The sequence below is a fragment of the Elephantulus edwardii genome, unplaced genomic scaffold, assembly GCF_000299155.1.
Source record: "Elephantulus edwardii isolate Elephantulus edwardi_28Jun2011 unplaced genomic scaffold, EleEdw1.0 scaffold00026, whole genome shotgun sequence".
NCBI classification, from domain to species: Eukaryota; Metazoa; Chordata; class Mammalia; order Macroscelidea; family Macroscelididae; genus Elephantulus; species Elephantulus edwardii.
The window spans coordinates 1,588,403-1,600,034 of NW_006399776.1; the positions used below are offsets into that span (position 1 = coordinate 1,588,403).

General features: G+C 39.0%; 1 pseudogene; it reads right to left on the bottom strand.

The window, feature by feature from the left end:
- Positions 1-5,698: 5,698 nt before the first annotated feature.
- LOC102857210 lies at positions 5,699-6,241 on the bottom strand (annotated as a pseudogene).
- Positions 6,242-11,632: the final 5,391 nt, after the last annotated feature.

The window sequence follows — 11,632 nt, forward strand, 5'->3', positions numbered from 1 at the left end:
CTCCACCCTAGTTCGTTTTTCTCTTTGAAAAGAAAAAGAATTATTTCCTTGTTAGACAATCCTGCCCCTCTCCCAAGTCCACAGTCCACTTTACTATGCATTTCTTTTTTCTGTAATCTTGTCATGAAAATAATACCTAATCCTATATTCCTTTTAAGTAGTTCTCTCCCTCATCTGTTTCCATGCACTATGCATTATTTACCCCCTTTTCTAAGGTTCCCCCCAACCTCGATGTCAGTCCCATTTTAAAACAGTGCCACTATGCAGTATTTGTCCTTTTGTGACTGAGATATTTCACTCAGCATAATGTCCTCCAGGGTCACCCATTTTGTATAATATTTCATGAGTTCTATGTTTTTCAATGCAGCAAAGTATTCCACTGTGTGAATATACCACAGCTTCTCTATCCATTCATTTGTTTATGGGCACTTGGGTTGTTTCCAACTCTTTGCTATTGTGAACAAAGCCACAATAAACATAAGTGTGCATATATCTTCTTGGGTGGCAGTTATGGTTTCTATAGGGTCAAATATATTCTAAATAAGACTTTTAACTTAAGTCAGGATGGATTAAGTTTTAAGGTGGACATGTGAAATTGATGATCTGGTCTACAGTCCGCTTCTGGCCTTGTTTTGGCTGCTAGCATTGAGCTTCTCGACCTAATAGAAATTACTTTAGAGATTGCAGGATAGACTCTTCCAAGACCAGTGACTTATTTATTGCAAATACCCTGACTCAAAAAATGCTAAGAAAATGGATTTATTTCCTATTCCACACTTTAGCAGCACTTTATTTCATAGTTCTGATTATATTATTTCTTTCATTATAATTAGTTTTGGGGGTTTTTTTATACCTTTTTTCTACTTGCCAGGAGCTTCCTGAAAGAAGCAACTTTTATTTTTTTTCAGCTGCTCACACCTAACCCACTTTCAGGATTTAATACTAGTTAAATGAGTGGACAAGTAGTTGAATTAATAAAAAGGCAATTCTTGAAAACAAATAAAACCATTTCTGGTTGCTATAGTTTCTCTGACTCCAATTTGTTTAGAGGAAGGAAAACATTAAAGGATGTCTTCTCAGCAGAGATGTCAAATAGCGCACCTCAGTGCTTGCCATGTTCTGGCAGTTTGTGGGACCATCCTTAAGCATGTCAGTTACGCTAGCAGAGCCACATCTGGGCTCACATGCCACTCTACAGTAAAGGAAATGTGCTCCTAGAATCCTTTTGCCTGCTGAAAGCTAAGGAGGCAGCAATGTCAAATGTTCCTTGATGAATGTCCCCCATCTAGTGAGGGTTAGCCTCAGAGGTATACCTGTGATCTGGCTAGGACAGCATGTACCTTGAGCAGGACTTGAAGAGTATGTCTATGAGCAAATTCTGTTGTCTTCAGTTTCCATGGCCAAGTGTGAGAGATTATCCAGCAACTTAAAACTAATTCCCACTGGTTATCTGTGAATAGTTCCTGGGACAGGAGGGATGAAAATTTTTCTCCAAACAAGAAACCTACCCGCAAAAAACTATGAAGCTGAACTATGAAACTGAAGATGAAGGAAAAAGGAAAGTACTTACATTTTACTTTTAAAATATGACATATTAACAAAATGCCTAAAACTGTCCTAAAAAAAGGTCATTTGAACAGTTTGCTGTTCCCAACCATGAATTCCTTGTTTAGAATTACCCAGTAAGACCCAAACCACTCTGAGTCCTATTAGAGGATATCAGGACTCTAAAATAGCAGAGGAAGACAAAGTCCTGTGCCTCCCTGAATTCACTGGTCCTCAGTGCCTGCAAGTCTGCCAGGAAGCTGACCATTAGTGGGTAAGAAACCATGGCAGTGGGAAGATGGACTTGTGCAAATGCTGCTCCTGCTTCCTACTCTCAATGCCGGGGAAAACTGTCTTGATATTATTGAAACCTTATTCATTAACACTTCCTTGACTCTCTCACTGTCCAGATTTTACTATCAAAGCAGTGGTACCAAATTGATGTAACCAAGGAAAGCACATAAAAGCTTACCCCTCTTATCAAATGTAGGTTCTTGGAGAGTTCCGTTTTGGATTATCCAATAAGCAAGGTAAGCGTGGGCTTACTTTTGCTTAATTAATACTTTGTAGTAAACATTTCACATTTTGCCCCATATCAAAGATTCTGCTTCTGAGCATGGCTTGACTGTCTCTCCCCAGCTCCACAGCATCATCCTACAAAATCAAAGCCTCTTTTCAAATTTACAGTTTTTACAGGATGGAGTACCCAGTAAACAAGATAGACATAGGTTTACATGTGTTTGCTAACCGATAGGGATCATTCACATTTCTCCTTTCCACAAATATTCTGCTTTTAAGTATGGCTGACAAGGCTCTCACACAACCCTGGAGGAGCACCTTTCCATGGAATAAAAGTCTCTTTTCAAATTGGCAGTACTTCACTTGAACAGAGTACCAGCAAACAAGGTAAGCATAAGCTTACTTGTGCTTTGTGAAAAAATGTATGAAAGTGCTCACTACAGATTAGTAAGTAAGCCCATGTTTGCTTTGTTTATTGGATAATCTACTTAAGAATGGCATGTTTCTCCTGGCAAGTATATGCAAAAATGGTAATTGATATTAATTGTGTGGGCCAGGTGATGCAAATATCAATCATTATTGAAAAGAAGGGTCTGGATCCTTCACTTTTTGTCTTCTCATTTTTACCAGCTTGCTTTCAATCTGGAGTTATAAAACCCAAGCATTATCACAAGGTCCTCTTTCCATTTTTTTGAAGTAATGATAGCAAACTTCAGAAAAATATGACTGAAAATTGCCAGTGGAGTAGGTTTGATCTAAAGCTAGTTCAGGCACCAAGTAACTATCTACCTTTCCCAACTGCATTTGCACTCTGGTTTAGTAAGTTTCCACTTTCCAAAAAGCTACCTGGAACTAAATCTGAACTGCCACACATGCTCTTGATTCCTATCACTGCCACCTCAGACCAACAACCACTGCCCAAATGCTGCCAAAGCTGCCTTTTAGTTTGGTCTTATTATAATAAAGCCGTTAGACATGAAAGACAGGATAGCACCATTGTATCCCATATAAAGGTCACCTTCCCTTACCACACATACATCATATACATACGCTTGCATTTTGAGAGAAAATTCAGCACGAGAATCTTTCCTTCTAATTCCACCTCCATGTTTGTTTCTGTTTTTAAACAGTAGATTCAGCTGTAACTGGCATAATAAAGTGATCTTTAGAATCATTCTCTTGGAAGCCCTCAAGACCCTTTAGTGGTTCCTTAGCATCTATAAAATAAAATCTGTACTCAACACATAACACACAAAGCTCCACTATAATCATCATGTGGCCCTAACCATCTTTCTCCACTATAATTCTCACTTCTTCATACAACCACATATAATAGAACAAAACAAACTGAAGTTATCATACCAAATTATTCCTGTTCATGTGTTTTATGACATCTTCCTTCAGCTTTTGTTTGTACATCTTACTGAAATTCCTACTCTTGCCTAACGGAGCTCTGGTGGTAAGGAGTTACATGGCCAAACCACAGACCTTCCAGCAGCTGCTCCCTCAGAGTAAGATGAGCAGGCTCCTCCCACGTGAGCCTCTGAAAACCAGCTGGAGCATAAGCTGTAGGTTAGTTTTGACTCGAGGGTACATAACAACTCTTTGTAGTCTCCGTCTATACTGACAGCCTATGATGAAAGACTTCAAACTAGTTCATGCCCGTTTAATTCCCTGCTGATAATTTGCATTTCTATCCTATATACTGGGTCAACACTAACCGTTTACAAGATTCCCAAGTTATGCATATGTGTACATAAGACTTTATAGCTGGAATGTAAATTCAGATTCTCAGCAGGGATCAAACTGGAATGAACCTATCGGAAACCTTGTCAATTGTGCTTGGAACATAACAGGTATCACTAATTCCTTCTTGCTTAAAATCTTGAGTGATTTTAAGGCATGTTCTCCATTAAGGCAAAGCCCTTATCTCATCCTTGTGCTTATACTAAGTTGTCGTTGGTTAGTGCTACTTGTTTTGCTGCTAAACAAAAGGTCAGTGGTTTGAATCCACCAGCTACTTCTTGGGAGAAAGATGCCCATCTTCTTCCATGAAGATTTACAGAGTAGGAGACCTAATGAAAGGTTAAGTTGGAATTGACTCCATGGCAGTGAGTAGTACTTACTATACTCCAAATTCCTAATAGCTAGGCTAGACAATACAGGAGTCAGTGTCCCCTGATTATCAGCTCAGCTCACTAACTCAATGCCATAGTAAATTCTGACTCATAGCAACCCCCTGTAGGGTTTCTGATACTGTAAATCACAATGGAAAGAGACTGCCTATCTTTCTCCTGCAGAACCACTAGTGGCTTCAAACCATCAGAGATACACAGCCTTTGGGTTAACAGAGCAACTCACTATGAACTATACCTCCAGAGCTCCCTTCCCTAGCTATAGTGATATTAAGTAGAATAGTGATTGAGTGATGGGCTTGACTATGTCAGAGGTAAGGAGGATGGCACAGAATAGGGCAGGGTTCAGATCTGCTGTTTCTAGGGTTACTATAAATCATAGTCCACTCAAATCAAGGGCACTTAATAAAGAGAAAGGGCATAGGATGATGAAATTGTTCTTTATTTTGGTATTAGAGTATAAGTCATGTGAAAGTATATGCCAAAAAATCAATAGCTAAGTTTATTATATACTGTGCTATATCACAGAACAGAGCATAGTCCCCATAGTGGAATGCACATGATGGTCCAGTGAAATGTAGCAGGGATAATGTTGTTATTGTTGTTCTTTTTCTTTCATATTTTAGAATATAAAAAGGAACCCACTGTAGGATGTACACATCTATCCTGCATATCCTCTGCCAAGTTGAATTGAAGTCTGGGTGTGGGCAATAATCCAGAGAATGCAGTGAGTGGGCAGGAATAGACAGGCAGTAAGTACTACATATGCACAACCAAGTCTTCATGAGGAAGAGCAACACTGCTACAACCACAGGGAGCCATGTATAGAGCAAGTTTTATTGCACATTTACATTTCATTCTTAGAGAAAGGGTATTATAAAAACCACTTGTCTCCAATTCTGAAGTGAAGGCTGAATAGTGTTGTGTAATAATCTGTAAAGGAAAACAATTAGTGGAAGGTTTTCCCATGGGCTGTGGTCCAGCCAGGCTGCTTGGAACAGCTGAGATGGGGATAAGGTGATTTGTTTATTCAGAGGTAAGCATGCAGACTATGTTGAATAATTATCCTTTTGATTGAAAACCCCAAATTTGTCTGTAAAGTTGTTGGTCTTCTAGGTGTCTTCTGTGTACTTGCTCTACTGTTTATGGGGTCGTGCCCTTACTAATTTGATCCAGAATGGCCACATATTGCCAGCTAAAAATGGATTAGTACGTGAAAGAAAATTGCTTTGAGGATAGCCACTAGTCTGGCACACGAAACCAACCAAAGTCCAGCCCTGCAGCACGAAACCAAAAGTTTTCTTCTTTTGGGAAAAAAGGAGTGTCTCATAGTATGTAGAAACAAAAGAACATTTTTACATATTTCAGTTTTAGCAAATTTTAAAATGAGGCTTTTTTGCACTGAAAGTATTTGGGTGTCAGCAATCCATCTTATCTTGCATTAGCCTATGGAATACTCCAGCCAGGCTGTGCGTCTATCCCGAACAACACAGCATAAATCATATGTAAATACGATGGTATTGACGGCCATGGATTTTTTTCAAACAAACTGGACAAGTTTTTGTATATTTAAGGGAATTGCAAAGACACTGACTACAGAAGATGTGGCCACATTCTGTAGAATAGATGCGTCGTCTACTTTGTTCAATTTCTGAATACCCATCCATGCAAATTCGACACCAAATATAACCAGGGAGTGAAGAATTGAAACTTTCTCTTTCAGGGACTCTGTGGTGAACACTGTTGGTCACATACACATCTGTGTCCCTGATCAACTCTTCCTCATCACTGCTCACCACACAGCTGCTCGTTTGCTCTTCAAGTGGCCTTGCATGTCTTCTTGGCCTCCTCCTTTCTTCAGTAATCACAACTGAATCATTGTGAGTGAGATCAATCACTGTGGGTTCAGAAGATTCACAGGTGAGGTCAACCACTTCATCCTCATCACTTTCCCTGAGTTCAATCAGTTCTGCCTCCGAGGCCATCTCGGGGCTTGAGCCTCCTTCCCCAGCTGGTGTGTGGACTTGTCTCGTATTGGCCATGCTACCACAGCACATTCTTGTACTCATTGAGCCTTCTGGATCCAGCTTTCAAAGAAGTAAGCAATTTGCACCAACGTTTACAATGGAAATATTAAAAATCCTCAATGTCTGACAATTATTATATTAGTCAGTCTCTGGTTTAGGAAGAACTGAGAGCCCAAACTTTCTATTCCTCTGTCTTCCTTTTCATAACTTCTGGGTTCCTACTACAGAGGCTGAGTCTTCAGGAGCCACTGAATAAACAATACAATCTGAGTCTTTACCTGAAAAAAAATGAGAGGAAAAGAAAATTTTAATATTAAAAATAAAATTGATAGTGACATATGTATAAAATGTCATTTTCTATATGTTTTATATAATATTCTTATATATAATGCTTACATAATATATGTCTGTGCACAATCAGAGCTCTACTGGAGTAGTCATTAAGGATGCTGCACTGTTAAACCAAAGGCCATGCCACCGCTGGTTTGAAGACATTAATCTCACTCTTAATCCTTGGCCTATTATCTGAATGACTTCACAGAGGACTGAATTTAATTGAATTGATAATTACTTTAATATAAAGCTGCAGGAATTGATGGAAAACCAATTGACATATTTCAACAAACAGATACTGCCCTGGAGGTGCTCATTCAGTTTGTGCCAAAAAATCTGGACCACAGCTACCTGGCCACCTGACTGGAAGAGATTTCTATTCCCATTCCAAAGAAAGGTGACCCAACAGAGTGCAGAAATTATCGAACAGTATCATTAATATCACACACACTAGCAAAATCCTGCTGAAGATTATTCAGAAACAACTGGAACAGCACATCAACAGAGAAGTGCCTGAAGTGCAGGCTGGATTGAGAAGAGGCTGTGGCACTAGGGATATTATAGCTAATATCAGATGGATCTTAGCTGAAAGCAAAAAGTACAAGAAGAATGTCTATCTGTGTTTCATTGATTGTGCAAAGGCATTTGTCTGTGTGGCTCACAACAAATTGTGGCTGACCTTGAGGAAAATGGGTCCCAGAACACTTGACTGTGTTTATGCAAAACCTATCCTTAGACCAGGAAGCAGTCCTCAGAACAGAGCAAGGAAACACTGCATGGTTCAAAATCAAGAAAGGAGTGTATCAGGGATGCATCCTGTCTCCATACCTTTTCAGTCTATATGCAGAACAGATCATTAAGAAGGTTGGGCTTTATGAGGAGGAATGTGGCATCATGATTGGAGGAAGGCTCATCAACAACCTAGATTATGCAGATGACACAAAATTGCTTGCTGAACTGGAGAGGACCTGAAGCGCTTGCTGCAGAAGATCAAGGGCTATAGTCTTCCATATGGATTGAACCTCAACATCAAAAAGACAAAGATTTTCAGCACTAGGCCTATTAGCAGCACCATGATAGATAGAGAAGAAATTAAGATTGTTAACAATTACAGCTTCCTTGGCTCCACAATCAACACTCTTAACGCCAACAGTCAGGAAATCAAAAGACGAATTTTATTAGGTGAATCTAGGACCTCTCCAGAGTGCTGAAAAGCAATGATGTCAGTCTAGAGACCAAGGTATGCCTAATTCAGGCCATGGTCTTCGCAATTATTTGCTATGCATCAGAGAGGTGGACAATGACTATGGACAGACAACAGAAGAAGAATTGATGCCTTCAAATTGTGGTGCTGGAGAAGAGTCTTGAACTCTTGGACTGCCAAGAAAACAAATAGGTCTGTCTTGGGGAGAATGAAACCAAGTTTCTCCTTGGAGGTTAGTATTCTGACGCTCCATCTCACATACTTGGGGCACATGGCCAGGAGAGACCAGTCCTTGGAGAAGGACATCATGCTTGGAAAGGTGAAGGGACAACGCAGGAGAGTAAGACTTCAGATGAGATGGACTGATACAGTAACTGGAGGAATTGAGGTTGGTCTGTCAGAATTAGTGAGAGTGGCTCAGGACAGGGCAGGGTTCAGAGCTGCTGTACATTGGGTCGCAGGTGACTTGATGGCACACAACAACAATATAAAACAAAAATGAGACTTCTCCTTTTTTTTTTTAGAACTTAAAAATCTTAATGGAGTGTCATCCATGAATTATTTCTGACCTGACAGCAACAAGGTGAGTATATAATGCATATTAATATTTTTATAGTTATTCCTTTCAAAATAAATTATTAATATAATGGCTCTTGATGCTAAATAACCCTCTTTATTGCATAGCTTCAATTTATTCGAACAAACACACATTCAAGGTACATTATTAACAATGGTAACTGGAATGCAAAAGTTGGAAACAAAGAACTATGCTGAGAAATAAAGCTAGAAACCAAATGAAAGAATTTTGAAGAATAAATGATTGATTGATTAATTATATATACCATTTTTAGAAAACTTAGACAGCGATTATACCTATAGATCTCACCTGATGACTTCAGAAGAATGTATGAAAAGAGTTAATGGAGATGCTTAATTTCAGCAATTGAATCAAGGCTAGGGGCTCATTGTTGTTATGTGCCATTGAGTCATACATGACTTATAGGAACCCTATAAACAACAGATTTAAATTCTGTCCTATCCTGCACAATCCTTCTTATCTCTGACACTCTTGAACCCACTGCCACAGTCACTTATCAGTGCATCTCGACCAAGGTCTTCCTCTCCTTCTCTGACCCTCCACTTTTTCAAGAATGATGTCCCTTTCCAAATAATATCCTCTTCCAACAACATGCCCAAAGTGTGTGAGATGAAGCTTCTGTATCTTTACCTCCAAGAAGAGTTCTAGTTGTATCTTATCCAAGGCATATGTTTGTTCTCTTGTCAGATCTCTTCTCCAACACCAGAGTTCCGCATCATTGATTCTTCTTTTACCATCTTTATTCACTGTCCAGCTCTCAGATGCATAGAAGGTAATTAGAAAAACCATGGCTTGAATGACTGGAAACCCTAACTCTCTGTAAACTTTTATTAAAATTAATTTAAAAAAAAGAAAAACATAAAAAAAACCCAAACCCATGGCTTAAATCAGGTGCACCTTTATCTTCAAGTCTTTGGAGAGGTCCCTGGCATCAGACTTTTCCAATGCTATACATATCTTGATATCCTGACTGGTGGTATCAAGGATATTGATTGTAGAGCCAAGTAATATAAAATTATAGACAATTTTAGTCTTTTCTCCATTGATCATGATGTTGCCTATTGACTCAGAAGTGAAGTGAGGAATTTTTGTTTTCTTCATGTTGAGATGTAATTTATAATGAAGACTGCCATTCTTGATCTTCTTAAGCAAGCACCTCAAGTCTTCTTTGCTTTCAGCAAGCAAGGTTGTCATCTGTATAATACAGGTTGTTGATGAGTCTTCCTCCAAGTTTGATTTCACATTCTTCTTCATAAAGTCCACTTCTCAAATTATTTGCATGCATACAGATTGAATACGTAAGAAGAAAAATACATCTTTTTAAACTATGCAGTATTCCCTTGTTTTGTTCAGACAAAAGCTTCTTGGTCTAGGTATAGATGTCATATAAGCATAATTGTTCTGGAATTTCCATTCCTCTAAATGTAAGTTGTAATTTGCAATATATAATCCACACAATCAAACATTTGCATAGTCAATAAAACAACAGAAGAAGCCATTCTTCTGGTGCTCTCTGCTTTGAGCCAGGGTCCATCTGACATCAGCAAGAATATTCCAGGTGCCACAACCTCTTCTAAATCCATCTTGAACTTCTAGCAGTTCTCTGTCAATGACCCATTTTAGCCATTTTAGGGATGGTCTTCAGCAATATTTTGCTTGAATGTGACATTAATGAATTGTTTCATAATTTCCACTTTCTGTTGCATCACCTTTCGTGGGAATTGGAACAAATATGATTTCTTCCCATCAGCTGTCTAGGTAGCTGTCTTCCACATTTCCTGGCATAGACTGGAAAACACATCCAGAGCTGCATCTATTACTTGAAACATATCAATTGGTACCCCATTCATTCCTAGAGTTTTATTTTTGCCAATACCTTCAACACAGCTGTAACTTCATCCTGCACCACCATTGACTCTTTATTATATGCTACATCCTGATTCTTTTAGGTACAGTGACTGTGTATTCCCTCCATCTTCTTTTAATGCTTCCTGGATCATTAAAGATTTTGCACATAGTGTCTCTCACTTTGCAACTCAGAGCTTGAAGTTGTTTTTCGACCTGTGAAATGCTGAGTGATTCTGAAACTTGCATTAGAAGGCTGAGAAGCCAAAACAAAGGCAAGAGATGCTGAATTAAAGGATTGAACAGATGATTTGAAAGGGCAGCTTGAGAAGACAAAGCAAAGTAGTACAAGGAATGTACAGAGAGCTAGATAGAGGATAAAAAGGGAGAACTTGTTCATCATTTCTCAAATTGAAAAATAAATTAAAGCCTCAAGTTACAATACTGTGGTGAAATCTTGAATGATCCAGGAAGCACTTGAATGATCCAGATGTTGTGGTGAAATCTTGAATGATCCAGGAAGCACTGCAAGGAAAATACCCCAAGGAAATCGCAACTGAGACACTTAGAGAGATATGTATGCCTATTGAGCTCTAGTGTTAAGAAGCTACTTCAAGGTGGTTCAATCTACTACTACAAAGGAGAAGCATGGGCAATCTTCCTGTGCAATTTACTGCCTCTAAAAACCGACTGGAGGGTCAGATATGGGTCAGTTCTGATGGCACACAACAACAACATGTTTGTAGTAGCATTATTCACAATAGCAAGAAAATGGAAACAGCTTAAATGCTCATCAACAAACAAATGGACTGAGAAATTATGGTACATACACTCAATGGAATACTGTGCAGTCAATAATAAGAAGCAATGATTTCCTACAATATTATATAACGTGGGAGAGTCTAGAGAACAATATGCTGAGTGAAATAACTCAGTCTCATAAGGACAAATAGTACATAAGACCATTATTGTAACAATAGAAGGAAAACTGAATAAGATATGTATTAATGCCCAAAAGGGAGAAAAGGAAAAGAGGAAGGGGAGTGAAAAAGGGAAGGGTGGAAATCATTAGAAGAACAGAGTTTAGTGGGTGTACAGGGTGTGAAGAATTAGGAAAGATTCAGTGGCACTTGAAAAGACAGGGTAATAGGCATAGATCAATAGTAATTAATTGTATATGAATGATTGTATGGAACAATGTACATGAATGAAATGTAACTGTATTGTTGCTATTGTTGTTATGTGCCATCGAGTAGTCTGCTACTCACAGCGACCCTATGTACAAGAGCCCTAAGCGCCGTTCTATCCTGTGCCAACCTCGCTGTCTCAAACACATTCATTCCCACCAGTCCCTCACAGAATCGATCCATCTCATCGAGGGTCTTCCTCTCCTGCGCCGTCCCTCCACTCTCCTAAACATGATGTC